The sequence below is a fragment of the Megalopta genalis genome, unplaced genomic scaffold, assembly GCF_051020955.1.
Source record: "Megalopta genalis isolate 19385.01 unplaced genomic scaffold, iyMegGena1_principal scaffold0550, whole genome shotgun sequence".
Lineage (NCBI taxonomy): Eukaryota > Metazoa > Arthropoda > Insecta > Hymenoptera > Halictidae > Megalopta > Megalopta genalis.
In genome coordinates this window covers 165,001-170,739 of record NW_027476619.1, presented here as the reverse complement: position 1 = coordinate 170,739, position 5,739 = coordinate 165,001, and the positions used below count along the sequence as shown (strand labels likewise).

Below are 5,739 nucleotides of genomic sequence, written 5' to 3'. Positions count from 1 at the left end.
GACTTTGAAAAGTTTGTGAAAATTTTCATATTGGGAAAAAATGTGTAATTTTTTGTCTAGTTTACGGTAATGTAATTTATTTTAATGTTTACTATAAATTTTTTTTTCGTTCGTTCACGCGCTATGTTACAACAGCACGGCCGGGCGGTCTGTTGCCGCGGCGGTTTACACTCATAAGCGCGCGTGCTATTCGGCCGGCGGCGCCGGCGTCCTTGCCGGCCGTTCGGTATCTATAAGAGATACACGGTCCGTGCGAGGCGGACGGAGCAGAGCGGGTTTTGGGCCAATTCTACGATCTCGGTCGAGAAGCTGTCTCAGAGCTCCTTCGGGGCTTCGGTCCTGACTGTTTCGTGCCGTTTACGTTACGGACTTTTCTCCACACAGCGTGGCCACGGGTCGGTGTCTTTGACCGAATGGCCCATATGTGGCAAGCCCTACGGGGTTGGTTACCCGTATGCACTTTGTATGTATACTCGTACTCACTGAGCAATCGACTCTTCTGTCCGAGCGATGGAAAAATTTTTTAAAATGCATCTGTAAGATTTGGAAGCAAATCGTACCAATTGAAAACTGTGGCTAAAATGAATAGCCCAGTGGAGAGAGAAAACTATCAAAAAACTGATTTTTTAAATCAAGAGGTGTCAGAAATCGAAATGCCTAGCGCGAGCGGAAGAACACGCTTTCTCGCCAGTCCAGCATGTGTCCTGTCCGTTCTTCCTCGGCTTGCCGATTTTGCCCAGATCAGAGGTTTCGTGCTTCCGGCGGTCAGAAGATCAGTGTGAGCGTACGCGCTTCCACGACTATGGCATCACCCATGTACTTTTTCCTTTGAATATATTTGAGTACATAAAAAATATTAAAACATATAGAGAGAACTGTGTCTTGGATCTTAAAAATTTGTCAATAGCGATGATATATTATTACTTAACTTGAAGTATTTGTACGTTTTAGCTGGGACGTACATTTATCTTACAAGATGTTAATAGCGAGACTCTTGAAGATAAAATTATCTTGTGATTTTATGAAGGCAAAGATAGAAACGTACGAAGCTGGCGTACGTAGAAAAATGTGATTTTATGATAGAACAAAAATATAATACGTACGTTTTTGGGCGTACGGTAAAATATCTGTATGGTAGAAAAATGAAAGAAATTGAGCGTTAAAGAAGATATGTTACAAGCGCGGAATGTGGCAAAACTTGTACATATTTGAAAGAGAAAAGTGGTGTGTCGACCTGACATATATATATGAAACAGGCGACGATGGAAAAGGATTTAAATTTTGTCCATTTTATATATACATATTGTATAGTTCCCTGGTTGATCCTGCCAGTAGTCATATGCTTGTCTCAAAGATTAAGCCATGCATGTCTCAGTACATGCCGTATTAAGGTGAAACCGCGAATGGCTCATTAAATCAGTTATGGTTTCTTAGATCGTACTAAAATTTACTTGGATAACTGTGGTAATTCTAGAGCTAATACATGCAAAACAGAGTTCCGACCAGAGATGGTAGGAACGCTTTTATTAGATCAAAACCAATCGGTGGCGGGTGTTTACACTCGTCCATCGTTTGCTTTGGTGACTCTGAATAACTTTGTGCTGATCGCATGGTCTTATAGCACCGGCGACGCATCTTTCAAATGTCTGCCTTATCAACTGTCGATGGTAGGTTCTGCGCCTACCATGGTTGTAACGGGTAACGGGGAATCAGGGTTCGATTCCGGAGAGGGAGCCTGAGAAACGGCTACCACATCCAAGGAAGGCAGCAGGCGCGCAAATTACCCACTCCCGGCACGGGGAGGTAGTGACGAAAAATAACGATACGGGACTCATCCGAGGCCCCGTAATCGGAATGAGTACACTTTAAATCCTTTAACGAGGATCCATTGGAGGGCAAGTCTGGTGCCAGCAGCCGCGGTAATTCCAGCTCCAATAGCGTATATTAAAGTTGTTGCGGTTAAAAAGCTCGTAGTTGAATCTGTGTGTCACAGTGTCGGTTCATCGCTCGCGGTGTTTAACTGGCATTATGTGGTACGTCCTACCGGTGGGCTTTGCTCTTCACGGGGCGGTCCAACTAATATCCCATCGCGGTGCTCTTCACTGAGTGTCGAGGTGGGCCGGTACGTTTACTTTGAACAAATTAGAGTGCTCAAAGCAGGCTACCTTCGCCTGAATACTGTGTGCATGGAATAATGGAATAGGACCTCGGTTCTATTTTGTTGGTTTTCGGAACCCCGAGGTAATGATTAATAGGGACAGATGGGGGCATTCGTATTGCGACGTTAGAGGTGAAATTCTTGGATCGTCGCAAGACGGACAGAAGCGAAAGCATTTGCCAAAAATGTTTTCATTAATCAAGAACGAAAGTTAGAGGTTCGAAGGCGATCAGATACCGCCCTAGTTCTAACCATAAACGATGCCAGCTAGCGATCCGCCGAAGTTCCTACGATGACTCGGCGGGCAGCTTCCGGGAAACCAAAGCTTTTGGGTTCCGGGGGAAGTATGGTTGCAAAGCTGAAACTTAAAGGAATTGACGGAAGGGCACCACCAGGAGTGGAGCCTGCGGCTTAATTTGACTCAACACGGGAAACCTCACCAGGCCCGGACACCGGAAGGATTGACAGATTGATAGCTCTTTCTTGATTCGGTGGGTGGTGGTGCATGGCCGTTCTTAGTTGGTGGAGCGATTTGTCTGGTTAATTCCGATAACGAACGAGACTCTAGCCTGCTAAATAGACGTAATTATGGTATCTCGAAGGCTCTCGGCTTCTGCCGGTGGGGTTTTTACTACCAACGTACAAACAAATCTTCTTAGAGGGACAGGCGGCTTCTAGCCGCACGAGATTGAGCAATAACAGGTCTGTGATGCCCTTAGATGTTCTGGGCCGCACGCGCGCTACACTGAAGGAATCAGCGTGTGTTCCCTGGCCGAAAGGCCCGGGTAACCCGCTGAACCTCCTTCGTGCTAGGGATTGGGGCTTGCAATTATTCCCCATGAACGAGGAATTCCCAGTAAGCGCGAGTCATAAGCTCGCGTTGATTACGTCCCTGCCCTTTGTACACACCGCCCGTCGCTACTACCGATTGAATGATTTAGTGAGGTCTTCGGACTGGTGCGCGGCAATGTTTCGGCATTGCCGATGATGCCGGGAAGATGACCAAACTTGATTATTTAGAGGAAGTAAAAGTCGTAACAAGGTTTCCGTAGGTGAACCTGCGGAAGGATCATTACAATGTTCCAATATATCTCAAAGAGAGAGGAGAGGAGGAGAGAAAATGAATTCGATTAGTTTGTGGATAAGAATTCATATAAAAAAAAAAGATATTGTTGAGCCCGCCAGATCATTCGTGCGTGATTTACACGGCCAGACGTGTGTACTACACGTATTAGGCCTTTGATCTGCGTTGCGTAGGCCACAACAAATCTTTCAAAGAGAGAGAGATATATGTGTTGTTGGGGTTTGTGATTATGAAGGTGCCCCAACGCACAAAAATATATAAAAATGTACAAAGTTGGGATGTGGTGTGGTGGAGAAGAGTTGGGCCCGACCAGATCATTCGTGCGTGATTTACACGGCAGACGTGTGTACTACACGTATTAGGCCTTTGATCTGCGTTGCGTAGGCCATCTTCCTTCCAAGACACACACGTGTTGGGGTTTGTGTGATTTTATGATAGTGCCCCAACACGGAAAAATAAGCGTACGAGAAGAGTTGGGCCCGACCAGATCATTCGTGCGTGATTTATACACGGCCAGACGCGTATTATATTACACGTATTAGGCCTTTGATCTGCGTTGCGTAGGCCATCTTCTCGATAGAGAGAAAGCCAATGTATTCTTTTTTCTTTCTTTACACACACACACACACACAGTTGTAGTAGGACAGGGAGGGATGCGAGCGTGCTAATCACGCTTCCTCAAGTCTTCGCTGTGGTGTAAAAAAAAAAAGAAAAAAAGGAATCGTTGGGAAAGTCCAAAGGACGAAAATATCGGGCAGTCTGAAGATAACTTAATGCTCGTTTACATTGGTATCAAGAGAGACCGGCTTGTGTAGCTCGTTTCAATGCTGTGTCGTTGTCATTGACACCCTACTCTGTTGCGCGCTAGTGGCAGCATGAGCGTGGGACGTATATATATATGACACCCAGCTAGAGCCGGCCGTGAGTCCGTCCGGTGTAAATAACGACGAAAGGAGAGAGAAACTTTTCGAATCCAGTATCGGGTTGATAATTGTCCAGTTTGAATATCCATATCCCCGTCGTTTTTGGAGGTGATATACTCTCTGTGTTTCTTCGATAGAAGGCTTTTCAATGTTCTATTCGCTCCGACCGTCGAACTTGCAAGAAAACAGTGGTTTTGGATTTGCTCGTACATATATATATATGGTTTCGACGGAAATATCTCGTTCTTTAAGGGACAATTATGTCGTTGTACGACGACTCCCGAATCTCCTTCGCGCGCTGGTTGGAGCTCTTCGGGTATCGGTTTGTTCCGAAATATAACACAAAAATGTGGTGGATAGCAAATACACATTATATATATGAGAGAATAAAAGGGAAAAATTACCCTGAACGGTGGATCACTTGGCTCGTGGGTCGATGAAGAACGCAGCTAATTGCGCGTCAACGTGTGAACTGCAGGACACATGAACATCGACATTTCGAACGCACATTGCGGTCCACGGATACAATTCCTGGACCACGCCTGGCTGAGGGTCGTTTACGTACTTATAAACTGCTTGCGTTGATGGCACTTGTTGCCTATATACGTACGAGCGAATGATGGGCGCTTCGTCGGCGTTTGTCGCGGTCCTATGAATATTGAGAAATTTTACGTACGTCTAACAGTCTTCGAGAGAGATGGAAATCGTGTTCGAACTAGCGTGAGTGTGGAAGGCGGTGTCGTGTGTCGTATATGTTTTATATACGTCCGCCCGTCTGAAACACCGCTTCGAAGCGGTGACAAAATCTTTTTCGGGACGATTCGTATCCGTAGAACTATCGAGATTTCACTGGTACATTTTCAACGCGCTCCCGACGTCGCCTGAAATGAAACGAGATGGGTTTAACCCACGAAAGCGTACTACACGAGTCTGTCCTATGTGAAGACTGTGTACAGAGATCGAACGAACGCATGAAAGAAATTGAACGAAAGAACACATAACCCGCAAAAATATAGAGTAGAATTGTGACCGTTGCTTCGAATTTGAATTTATATGTATATATATATCATAGCCCCAGGGAGTGGAACCTATGAGTGTGGAAGGATGTCTCTTACCGTTATGTTGCCAGAGGAAAAAAAGTCTCTCTCTTCGTACGACACATTTGTGTACGAATTGTATCGATGGCTATATAGATCCGATGTTGCACATATTCTGAGTAAAGAACACCCCACCCGGGTTACCGTCCTAAAACTCTTCTATTGGTGTGGCTATGATGTGTGTGTCAACGCAATCGCGAGTCTGGTTCTACGGGAAAACCGTTTGTCGGTCGCCCCATATATCTTTTTGTTCTCTTCAAATGATCGAATAGCGAAACCGCACGAGATCAATCGGTCGTCTAGTCCCCGAAAGTACTTTTCGGACGGACGTTAAAGTTATACCGATTGTAATCGTCTTGCGAGTGTTTCGAAGATCTATATTTGGAGAGGATATCGAATTTTATAAAAGATATATTGGTGAGGCGCGATAAACGGTTTTTTTTTTGCTTTAAGGGTTTTTTGTGTTTTTTTTATTTT

The 5,739-nt window shown here is 45.1% G+C and overlaps 2 non-coding genes across 2 annotated transcripts; both read left to right on the top strand.

The window, feature by feature from the left end:
* Nucleotides 1-1,312: 1,312 nt before the first annotated feature.
* On the top strand, nucleotides 1,313-3,233 carry LOC143263404 (small subunit ribosomal RNA). The gene has a single exon (XR_013036861.1). It is a non-coding gene; the product is annotated as a small subunit ribosomal RNA (ribosomal RNA).
* Nucleotides 3,234-4,566: 1,333 nt separating this feature from the next.
* On the top strand, nucleotides 4,567-4,721 carry LOC143263397 (5.8S ribosomal RNA). The gene has a single exon (XR_013036854.1). It is a non-coding gene; the product is annotated as a 5.8S ribosomal RNA (ribosomal RNA).
* The last annotated feature ends 1,018 nt before the right edge of the window (nucleotides 4,722-5,739 follow it).